The sequence below is a fragment of the Pongo abelii genome, chromosome 5 (assembly GCF_028885655.2).
Source record: "Pongo abelii isolate AG06213 chromosome 5, NHGRI_mPonAbe1-v2.0_pri, whole genome shotgun sequence".
NCBI lineage: Eukaryota > Metazoa > Chordata > Mammalia > Primates > Hominidae > Pongo > Pongo abelii.
The window spans coordinates 89,987,296-90,000,055 of record NC_071990.2 but is presented as its reverse complement, the minus strand read 5'-3'; the positions used below and the strand labels follow the sequence as shown (position 1 = coordinate 90,000,055).

The window sequence follows — 12,760 nt, the reverse complement described above, 5'->3', positions numbered from 1 at the left end:
AACTCGTTTTCACAGAGAAGAGGGATACGGGGCTGTGTGCCTGGGGAATCCGCTGTGGACAGGGAACTTTGAATGTTACGCTGAGGTCGTCCATCAACATATTCTTTATAGTTTATGCAGGGGTAAACTGTTGTGGCCCTGTTCCAGCACGCTCCCTAGTCCACCTCAGACACTCTCCTAAAAAATTTTTGGGAGGTAAAACATTGTATTACTTTCCTCTAAGTTTGATAACAAATTATCACAAATGCGGAGACAACACAAACAACACAGATGTATTATCTTACAGTTCTGTGGTTCAGAAGTCTGGAATGGGTCTCGCTGGGTTAGAAGTAAGGCGTCAGCAGGGCCGTGTTCCTTTCTGGAGGTTCTAGGCAGCATCCATTCTCTTGCACTTCTGGGTTCTAGAGGCTGTCCACATTCTGTAGCTCCTGGCTCCCTTTCTCTGTGGTGAAAGCCAGCCAACAGTGGGCTAAGTTGTTTAAACATGGCATCTCTCTGACCTTCTCTTCTGCCTCTCTCTTCCACATTTAAGAATACCTGTGATTACATTGGGCCCACCTGGATACTTCAGGCTACTCTCCCTATTGTAAGGTCAGCTGATTCGCTACCTTAATTATCTGCACATGTTCTTAGTTCTCCTTTGCCATGCAACCACACACACCCCCAGGTTCTGGAGGTGAGGATGTACAAATCTCTGGGGCATTATTCTGCCTACCACCGACATATATATGTAAAGTGCACAAGTCTTAAGTGTATAGCTTGAATTTTTACGTATGTAAACAGTTACCCTTGAAAACACTATGCAGATCGAGATACAGAACTTTCCAGCTCCCAGAAGGCTCCCTCACACCCCTTCCCAAGGGTAACCATTTTTCTGACCTGTCTCCATGGACTAGTTTTGCTTACTCTTGAACTTCATGTAAATGAAATCATACAGCATGTGACCCTCTCTCTTGAAACAACCCCAACCATCTTTGGAGTGGTGGGACCATCGGAGAGTTTGCATCATTTTGAGGGCCAATCTGGCTCTCTGAGGCTCCTACGTATATGACCTTGAGAGCTGTAATTATGGTGCTACTGAGAAGAAGTCTCTCTTCCACATGACTATCCTTCAAATAGTTGAAGACTGTTTTCCGAAAGTTTTTAATTTTTACAAGATCAATAACCCATGCCCTTCAATAGACTCTAATATAGTGTGATTGTGAACGTGCCCACCCGGTACACTTCTCCCTGGGCCTGTGCTATTCACAGGGAGCTCTTGGTTCCAAACGCTGTCCCTCCTGGATGTACTTGGCTCATGCAGAGCCAGGGGAATCATCCCTTCTGTTTTCCTAAATGCCTATAAAAATCTTTTTCATGTCCTTCCAAAGCTATTTTATGCATATGAAATATGCATATATATTCTCCCCACCCCACTTTCTAGACGATTGTGCTATACATACTCTTGTATGGCTATATATACTCTCATTGTTATTGTACTATACATACTCTTCTGTACATTGGTTTTTTTTTACTTAGCACTATATCTTGGGAATCTATCAGCTCATAAACAACTTCTTCATATTTTTAATGGTTTATTATTCCACTGTATGGATCTATCATACTTTATTTGCCAAGTGTCTTATTGAAGGATATTTAAATTGTTTCCACTATTTTGCTATCACAAGTCATATGTATATATGTCATTTTTAAAATTTCATACATCTTTAATTTTGAAAATCATAGGATTCTCTAAATAGATATGGAAAAAACTCTTGATAAAGAACACCTATTGATGACAAGAATCCTTGGCAAACTCTCCTTACAATAAGCAAAAAAAAATTAAAATCCAGTAGAAAAATGTGCAAAGAATAGAAATGGGCAATTCACAGAAGACGAAATCCTGGACCAGAAACATAAAAATGATCAGACTCATTGGTAATTAGAGAAATAAAAATGAAAACACTGAGAAAGAACTTTATACCTATCAGATAAGTGAGCCTTAGAAAGCTGAATCATGACAAGTTGAATCATGAAAGTCTCTGGGCTTTGAGGAGTCTGTCCTCGGCTAGTGAGTGTGACCATGTGTGCAGCACACAGGATGGGGTTGGCACCGTAGTCACCAGTTCCACGTGTCTGCCCGAAGTCAAGAACGTGGAGCTGCACAGTATCGTGGGAATGGGAGGACTCTGGGAGGGGCTGGGGAAGTGAGGATCTGGAATGGGGAGACTGGTGAGCAGACAGCTGCCACTCTCCACTTCGGTCTGAAGCCTGTGGAGCTGGGAAGGTTGACCTTGTGGGAAGCCCCACTTCGGGCTGCCTCTGTGGGCCTGGTGGTGGGCTTGGGCTGCGGTTGGATAGAAGGCCTTTCCAGGATCCTGTCCCAGTTTACTTTGCCACACTTTCTCCCAAACAACAAACTTTTACATGCCCTATGCTACTCCTATATATTTTGCTTCCGACTCCACAAACAGTCGCATCTTCATGTCATTTCATGGTGACAGGGATAACGGTGGATATTGAAGCACTGTGTCTTCATCATCAGAAACCTCCAGTCCAAATCACCCTGGACTCTCATCGCAAGAGCCCTGTCAACTTAGTCCATTGGGTTTTTTCACTGTGAAGATAAAACACCACTTCTGCCATCAAGGCAGAGTTGTGAGATGGAATGCCTGGATGCCTGAAGAGGAATTCCTAATGAACAGGAAGAGGACATGGCAAGCCCAACCCCGGGGGAGCTGTAGGGGAAGAAGACAGATGGGTAGACATAGAGGTCAAATGCATGTGTCCTTGCTTCCCTCTGGAGAGCAAGATCGGTATGTGAGGGAGCCCAAGAACTCTGTGGGTATGGTGGAGGAGGGGGGCTGGTGGCTCACTGCCTGGGGCTAGCATGGGGAGGTTGCATGTGTGTGTGAGAGAGTGTGTATGTATGTGCCAGTGTGTGTGCACGTATGCAAGCGTTTGCTGCTACATTGAGTATGAGGAAGGAGTAGTGATGCAGTCGTGATGGAGGGACGTGGCTGGACAGATGAGTTGAAGCTGAATGACTGCCCCCACCAGGTCAGAGAGGGGCATGACAGCCTTCTGAAGTCCATGAGTGCTCAGTGCAGTAAGCAGACGCGGGTGCTGAGATGGACAGCAGACCAACATAGGCTTCGGTCTGGACCCAGAGGCCCTAGCGTGAGAGGATTTCCCTGCTGGAGGCCAGAGGACCATGGATTTGCCAAAAGACAGATGAGGTCCTTTGGACCTCAGCAGACACCAGTCCAGACAAGCGCTGAGTGGCAGAGACCAGCCAGCAAGCAAGGATTCAAGGGCCCCCTTTTTCATCTGTGCCACAGGTCATCTACGGTGGGAGGAAATCTGAAACACTTTAAAACCTGGACTACACGGAGCTGATGTTCATTACAACTTTTCCACACTTAACAGACATCTTGACAGACATAAGGGCTTGTGAGATGGATCAAAGAAACTACCTTTAAAAAAAAAGTGCACATCTGAGAAGTGTGGGGGAATGATCTACTTGCCACACTACACTTATGCTCATCATACAACCTGAAGTGCCCTTCTTCCTCCCGCTACCTGTTAGAAGTAACTGGTGCTTCAAAGTCCAACCCAAATGCAGCCCGTTGGTGATGCTTTCTCCAGTGCCTGTGGCCTAAATTCAGCAAAAGCTGTCTCTTGTGTGAAATGTTCTCCAATGCCTTTCGTCGGACTTCACTGATCCTTCCTCTGGATCATATTATGAATGCTTCTTTTTCACTTCTGTGATGTGTCCTGAAACAGAGTCAGTTGCTCCTCTCCATGGATTTTAAGCTCCTGGAGGAAGGAACTGTGGCCTATGCATCTCCATATTGTGAAGTGCAGTCTGCTCAGGGCTTGGTCTGGTGGACACAGTCAGGACAGGTATGAACCACTCAGTCGTGCAGGCACATGGACCCTAGGAAGCACTGACACATGAAAGGTCTTATTCAAATTCATCTCTGATGTGGATCTATGTCTTTAAATATCGTGACACTTAAAATATCAAATTCAGAGAAACAGTGAAAAATCGTTATTAGATACTTATTTTTGCTTCAATTCATTTAACAAGTTTGACAAAGTTTCATCCTAAGGCGAGGCCTTGTGAGAGAGCCTGAAGAATTCACTGAGCGCAGCATTTCCTTGGGCAAATCCTTGCTGTGTTCTTGTTTCACTGTAATGTGGCAAGTTCTCCTTGACTGATAATCCAGAACTTTAGAAATAGTTTAAAAAATATATCCATAATAACTGGGAGCACACATTGCTGACAAGGACCAACTTTTCTTCAAGAGTGGCTCACAGATTTTTCTGCTGCTGGCTTCCACCTTTTATTCCATGGCACACGTTGGAATGCTCCATTTCCGCCCACTCTGCTGGAGCTGAGCAAAACTGTATTCACCCATGACAGCAGCTTTGGAGCCCAGGGCCAGGAGACAGTTCAGGACCCTTGTTAGGGCCTGTGGAGTCTAGGGGCAGCCGGCAGTAAGCTGGCATAGCAGGCAGCCCATCTTGGGTGCCTGTGATCCCCTCAGGAAATCACATTTGCAGAGTGTGGCCCTCAGTGACATAGACACCAGTGCTAAGAGGTTGGCAGAGTCATTCCTTCCTCCAATGTGTATTCAGCCCCCTTCAGACCAGACTGTCTGCTCTGTGAGTGCTGAGGGAAGTATAATGAGGAGTAAGAGCCTCAGGCTCTGTCCTCTAGGTAAGTGAGTTAGGCCATAATAATAATGACAATGTTGATGTAACTATGTGTGTGTATGTGTATATATATATATATTATTTTTTAATTTTTTATTTTTTAGACTTAAGTCTCTGTCATTCAGGCTGGAATATAGTGGCATGATCTTGGCTCACTGCAATCTCCGCTTCCGGGGTTCAAGTGATTCTCCTACCTCAGCCTCCAAGTAGCTGAGATTACAGGCATGTGCCCCAACACCTGGCTAGTTCTTGTATTTTTAGTAGAGATGGGATTTTGCCATGTTGGCCAGGCTGGTCTCTAACTCTTGGCTTCAGGTGCCCCACCTGCCTCAGCCTCCCAAAGTGCTGGGATTACAGGCTTCAGCCACCACGGCCAGACGATGTAACTATTTATGGAGAACATCTTATATGTCAAACCTTTCCATGGGTTTTACATGGATGAGCACATTTAATCCTAACAATAGCCTGATAACCATATGAAGTTGGTACAATTATTATACCTATTCTAGAGATGAGGAAACTGAGGGAAAGAGAAATTATGTGTGTACAAAGTCACACTACTAAGAAATGGTGACAAAATTCAGATACAGGCAGTGTATCAGTGGGGTTTTTTTTTTTAACTTCTTTTGTAGCTGGCATAGTGGCTCACACCTGTAATTCCAGTGTTTTGGAAGCCTGAGGAGGGAGGATCCCTTAAGGCCAGGAGTTCCAGGTTATAGTGAGCTATGATCTTGCCACTGCACTCCCGCGTAGGTGACAGAACAAGACCCTATCTCTAAAAATAAACCAAAAAAAAAAAAAGTTTTTTGAATCACAGTCCTTTGAAAGTCTGTTTCCCGGAATAGTAATTAAAAATATCTGCCTCTCTCTGTCTCTGTCACACACACACCAGAGTGAGCACACACGTGCATGTGTGCACACGCACACACACATGCACATTTCTACATGCAGTTTCAGGGTGTTCACAGAATCCCTGCACTGGTCTTCAGGGACTCCACGGACACAGGGCTCCCCGCTGCCTGCCTCACACAGACAATCTCAACACGAGGATGATGGTGGACAACAGAGCACAAACACAAGCAAACTGTCAGGAGCAGCTGTGGGTGGCATGAAGGACACCCAGAGAGGGGATGCAGGGCCAGGCCAGGGATCCGAGGGACAGAGAGACGGCTTCACCCTACTCGGGAGCCAGCTTTGTCTTGTAGCCCATGCACAGGGCATGGTGGTTTCTCGGGCTTACCCTCCACTTCTTGGTATTGGTCATTCTTGGTACTGGCCCATACTGTGAGCCACAGCAAACAGAGGCCCCTCAACCACTGCAGAGCTGGTTGGGGAAGCCAGGAGTAGGGAATTCAGGGGCCCGCTTCCTGAGTCCAGGTTGGTGAATGACCCACCTGTGGGACCACAAAGCCATCAACACCTCCCTTCCTCCTCTTCCTCCCACACCTCAGTGGAACTTTGTGCCATTTGACCTTAGATCTTGGTCTCTATTGATTGATATGCCAACCTCCCCGCCCCACACTAGTGTGGGTGGGTGGGAGGGAGTTGGGGGGTTCTAGTGTTTTCTTGAGTGCAGATTTTGGAGGCTGACAAAGCAGAAAGACAGTTGCTCTCCCTGAAAGTTGATGAAGGAAGCAGGTGAGTGGTACACTAGGAAAAGAATGGGACGCTGTGGGGACCCCACAACATTACCCAGGGGCTCAGGAAAAGCCCCCTAGAAGAAAGGTAGAGTTTAAGTTGAGACCCTAGTCGGTTTGCCTAGATTTGAGACTCAAGCCCCTCAGCCTCACCTTCTCAGACAAGCTTTTAAGCCACTGTTTCCAAATACTGGTTTCTCAAATATTAATAAGTGTTATTTTTCTTTACTATTTTTAAAACTTTGAGCTATAGTACACATAGAGAAAAGGATGCTAAACAAGTGTACAGTGAAATAGCTTAAAATAAACACCCAGGTGAACCATCATTCAGATCAAGAAAAATAATATTTCTGTTCCCCAGAAACCCATCACCTCTCCACATGCCCTTCCAGTCAGGTACCTTTTGGCCATTACTTCCTTGACTTTTTATGCTTTCATCTCCAACATACATAATCTTCAACCCCATAATTTAGCTTTGTATGTTTTGGAATTTTATATAAATGAAAGCATACAGTACATATTCATCCATAAGATGAAAATCTCTTACGTTATTGCATGTAACTATGAAATTCCATTGTATGAATATACCACCATGTATCCTATACTAGAGACAGACATTTGGGAGATTTCCAGCTTTTAGCTATTACAAAGAATGCTTTGTGAATATTTTTGTATATGTCTTCTGGTGCATATTCACATACATTTCTCGAAGTACAGTCCCTGGGTCATGGGGTGGACATAGCTTCCATTTGGCTAGGTAATGCATTGAAAGGTAGTGGTACCAATTTGCAGCCCCCCCCACCACTGGCAATGTATGAGAGTTCCTGTTGCTCCATATCCTTGTCAACACTTGGGGTAGTCACCCTTTCATTTGAGCCACTTTTGTTAGTATATAGTAAGAATATCTTATTGTGGTTTTAATGGAGCTATTAATGAGGTTGAGCACCTTTCCAGATGTTTATCATTTTTGTTGTTGTGGTAGTAGTAATTATTTTCTTTTCCTTTTTTTTTAGATTTTAGATTCAGCAGGTACATGTGTGTTTTTGTTAAATACATGTGTAATGGTGGGCATTGGGCTTCTAGTGTACCCATCACACAAATATGTTTATTGTTAATTTCCTCTTTTGTGAAATGCCTATTCAAATCTCTTGCTTGTTTTTGTATTGGGTTGACTTGTTCTTAATGGAACTCTTAGGAGTTATTTATATATTCTGTATACTAGCTCTTTGTCAGTTATTTGTATTACATAGTATATTAGTCTATTCTCATGCTGCTATAAATAACTGCCTGAGACTGGGTAATTTATAAAGGAAAGAGGTTTAATTGACTCACAGTTCAGCATGGCTGGGGAAGCCTCAGGAAACTTACAGTCAGGGCAGAAGGCGAAGGAGAAGCAAGGCACCTTCTTCACAAGGCAGCAGGAAGGAGAAGTGCTGAGCAAAGTGGGGAAGAGCCCCTTATAAAACCATCAGATCTTGAGAGAACTCACTCACTGTCACGAGAACAGCATGGGGAAAACCACCCCCATGATTCGATTACCTCCACCTGGTCTGACAAGTGGGAATGATGGGGATAATGAGGATTACAATTAAAGATGAGATTTAGGTGGGGACAGAAAGCCTAATCATGTCAAATAGTGAATATTCCAATACATGAACATGATATATTTCTCCATTTATTTAGGTCTGCTTTAATTTCTCTCAGTAATGTTTCATAGTTTTCTACATGGAGGACTTCAGATAGTTTCATAGACTTATTTCTATGTACTTATTTCTAGGTACTTTTGATGCTTTCATAAATGATACTTTAAAAAAATCTTTTTTTAAACTCTGCTGGTATAGAGAAATGTAATTGATTTTTATATACTGACTCTATATTTAACAATCTTGTTAAACTCTTTTATCAGTCTAATAGTTTATCTGCGATTTTTAAATTTTATGTACTCAATCATACAACATGCAAATAATGTCATAACTTTCCACCTGTCATAACTTTTTTTTCTTTTCCTGTTGCACTGGCTAAAACCTTCAGGACAATGGTAGTGGCATCAATGGCATTCTTGCCTTATTCACAATTTCCAAGGAAGTCTTCCAACAGTTTACTATTAAAGATGGTATTTAATGTAGATTTTTTGGTAGCTCTCCTTCATCATATTGAGAAAATTCCCTTCTATTCATTTTTTTAAAAATCATAAATAGGTACTGATTTTAACAAACGCTTTTCTGCAATTATTGAGGTAAAGAATTTTCTTTTGTAGTCTGTTAATGTGGAAATTTATATTGATTCTAAGTTTTATAGTTTTCCAGTTTTATGCAGAAACTCTCAATCTTAATGTTTAAAAATCTATTTGCACGTAGTAAACTTCGATATTTTAAAGTCTATCTTATTTCAGTATCCAAAGACCCCTATGGATCTGTTTATATTCTTTATTTTCCTGCTGGTTATTGTGTATGCCTTATTTTCTGATGTGCCTGCTTATTTTTGCTTATGAACTTATTTATATAATAATATAAATAATAATTTCTAATTTAATATAATGATTTATAATTTATATTTATATTTTATATTATAATTTATATTTATAATATTTTAATAGAAAAAATTAGAGACCAAGGATGATGTTATCTTCCTCCAGAGAGGATTTATGTTTATTTCTGCCAGTTGCCTGGTGGCATTAACACCCGAGGTTGCTTGAGGGGACTACCACTCCAGAGAGCTTTAATCCATGTTCAGTGAGTGACATAATTTAAGCTGCGAACCCTACAAAGGTTTATCTACTCTGGTCCACCTTCATTTCTAGAATGCAGTCTTTGGGATGTACAATAGAGGAAGTACGAAGCTCCACTAAGTGAGCACTTGGGCCCTAATCCTGTCCCACAGCCCCTTGAAGTCATCAAAAGCATCTCTCTGCCTCCCAATTCCCCTCCTGAGTTGGCAAATGCCCCTAGGAGAAGTAGATCCAAATACTGGGCCATCCCCTTGGGACTCTGCTTCACCTAGACCCCCAATCCTGGCCTGTTTTGTTAACTTTGATGCCTCCAAAAGTAAGTTTTTCTTGTGGCACATTGGTTCACGCCTGTAATCTCAGGACTTTGGGAGGCTGAGGTGGGCGGATCACTTGAGGCCAGGAGTTTCAGACTAGCCTGGCCAACACGGTGAAACTCCATCTCTACTAAAACTACAAGAATTAGCCGGGTGTGGTGGTGCACACCTGTAATCCCAGCTACTTGGGAGGCCAAGGCACGAGAATCACTTGAACCCGGGAGGTAGAGATTGCAGTGAGCCGAGATCATGCCACTGCACTCCAGCCTGGGTGACAGAGCGAGACTTTGTTTTAAAAAAAGAAAAAAAAGTAAATTTTTCTATTTTTGTCCAATTTTTAAATTTTCAATAGAAATGTTAGTGTGAATTACTTAGCTTGCTATTACTGGAATTCCTTGATTGATTTTCTAGTGTTAAAACCAATTTTGCATTCCTGGAGTGAACCTGATTTGGACATGATTTATTATCTTTTTCAGTGTTTTGCTGGATGTGATAAATCCCTAAAGTGTGCTTTCCAGGACCCTGAGAAGAAAAATTAAGGCGGAAAGTTAGGAACCAAGAAGAGCCCTTGGCTAAGCATGTATTTCCCTTATGCTGCCTTGAATTTGTCACCTAACTGGCTACACTGCCTGAAATCTCACCAGAGAAGAGAAATCCCAAAGAGAAGTCTCTTTGCTTTACCAGATCTCTCATTATTTTTTAAAAAATTATTTATTTACAGGCAGGGTCTCACTCTGTTGCCCATGCTGGAGTGCAGTGGCGCATGCTCACAGCTTACTGAAGCCTGGACCTCCCTGGCTCAAGCCATCCTCCCACCTCAGTCTCCCGAGTAGCTGGGACTACAGGTGCACGCCACCATGCCCAACTAATTCTTGTATTTTCTGTAGAGACAGGGTTTCGCCGTGTTATTGAGGCTGGTCTTGAACTCCTAGGTTCAGATGATCCACCCACCTTGGCTTCCCAAAGTGTTGGGATTACTGATGTGAGCCACTTCACCCAGCCCAGCCCCTCTCTTAAAGCAGAAAACCCTACAGCAGTGTTAAGGGGCCAAGCCTCGTTAGTTTAACGAGACTACTTTCCTTCTAAATAGGACTTGTTAGGACTTCGCCCCACTCAAAACATAAAATTGTTCATGGAAGAAGGAGAAAGACCAGTAATTTGCAAGAATTTCTCCCAAATCTAGGTTGGGAAGGGCCACAAAGTGGAGATCTTGAGAGCCAGGCAGTGGGGCAGGTCAAAGGCAGTGCTCAGACCAAGGAGGGCAGGGCCTTTGGTCTCTGTTCAAACTTAAGGTGCGAGTTTCCCTGAATGGGAAGGCTTTGGGACCTCCTGAATAGAAAGATTGTTTTCCTCCAACAACCTGGGGCACCTGAGACCTTGACCTGCACTCTGCACGGGCAATACCTCCAGAGCACTGATGCCTCCCTTGCAGTTTTTATCAAATTTCTCCTTAAAAGGGCACTGGAGCTCTGAAGAGCAAGCCAGGCCCTGAGAACAGACAGACACAGTAACTAACACCAAGCCAGCTGACATTTTATCTGGAAAATGCCTGAGCCAAAACTAGCTCCTGGTCAAACACTGTGCATGTTATCTGAAAACCAGGCTACTAGAACATGAATCCAAGAGGGCCATCGCTGTATTGTTTCTTCCCTGCAGCTCTTGGGACTGCTGTATCCAGCAGGTCACCTGGCACTTTAGAGAAAGTAGGTACAGGAGAGATGGGGAACGGGGAGAGTACAGTACATCTTCCACAGGAGGCTGTGCTACCCCGGAATTTAAAGTGCCACTCTGGGCCATTTGAACACCTCAGACTAATGAAGGGTCCCCAGGATGAGGGAATGAATGGTGTTGGAAGCCTCCAGCAGGGAGTGGGATCTAGGTACTAGGAGACAGCTCTGGCCAGGCTGCCCACACACCCTCCCTCGGGTTGCAAGGCCCTCAGGGGAGAAAGATAGGCTAATTGGTAAGCCCTGAGGAGGGGCCTCCTCCCACAGGGACCATCTCATTTCTGGTACCCTCAAAGCACTTCCGGAGCCTGGAATAAAAAGAGAATGCAGGCCGGTGGGGTGGCTCACGCCTGTAATCCCAGCACTTTGGGAGGCCGAGGCGGGTGGATCACTTTTGGTCAGGAGTTCGAGACCAGCCTGGCCAACATGGTGAAACCCTGGCCTCTACTAAAAATACAAAAAATTAGCCAGGTGTGGTGGCGGGCGCCTGTAATTCCAGCCACTCAGGAGGCTGAAGCAGGAGAATTGCTTGAACCTGGGAGGCAGAGGTTGCAGTGAGCCGAGATCATGCCACTGCACTCCAGCCTGGGCGACAGAGCGAGACTCTGTCTCAAAAGAAAAGAGAATACGGATGACTGTCAGAGCAAAGATTTCTCATGGGCCCTGATCTTAGCTATCATCTGAGGAACAGAGAAAAAAAAAAATAGAACGTTCAACTTATACCCTGATTTATCTGAGAGGGAAAAATTAAAGCATCGTACTTATTTTCTTTCACATTTAAGAACACAGAAGTCACCCAACCTCACCAGTAATGAATAAAATACCTCCATTCTAGCAGGCTCAGCCAGAACAGGAAATCTTTAACGGTGGGATTTCAAGTGTTTGCAAGCCTATGGGGAGCCGTGGGGGACTCAGCGAGGCCATCCCCCACCCTGGACTACTTCCAAGAGGACCTCTACCCTGCATTTGGGCTGGAGCTGAGGACTGGGCTTTCTAGTTCCTACATACGCAGTGTGGGAATCTCTGGTCCTCCTTCCTTGCCCGTGGCCAAAGTCTCAGCCCCTTCCAGTTCTGCTCATTCCTCAGGACTCAGACTCACCAAGTCCCCCTAAGGTTCTCCCCGCTCAGACCACAGTGAGTCAGAACGTCCTGATCCTGTGTTCCCTGGTCAGGGCTCAGAGGACCCACGTGCAGCTAGGCTGGCCTCTGGACAATGCCCTCTCCCGCTGAGGCCCAGCCCAGCTGCACCTGACTTCCAGTGTAATGGCATTCATTGACACGCCTGATAGATGCAGGTTGTTGGTTTTTCCCTTTCTAAGTTTAAAAAAATATTAAAATCCAAAAAACATTTTACTAAAGCATAACATACACACAGAAAAGTGCACCATTATAAGTGTACCACTCACTACATTCTCCTAAAGTGAACTTGTCCACGTAACCATCACCCAGTTCAAGGAAAAGGACAGGACCCCACAGACAAACTCGGTTTTAGAAATCTTGCCGTAGGGCAGATGAAGTTCAGTGCTAGTTTCCGTGCTGGGTTTTCTCATACTTCTAATCTGACATGGCCTGACAAGGTTTCATTGTCCTTTGCTGTGATGTGACATTGCACAAGAAAGATCTCGTCTCACCCTGGGTTGAAGGCCTCTAGAG

At 44.2% G+C, this 12,760-nt stretch overlaps 1 protein-coding gene across 1 annotated transcript in view; it reads left to right on the top strand.

The window, feature by feature from the left end:
• GABRR2 (gamma-aminobutyric acid type A receptor subunit rho2) overlaps nucleotides 1-12,760 on the top strand; it is a 58,271-nt gene that overhangs the window by 30,281 nt on the left and 15,230 nt on the right. The window lies entirely within an intron of this gene.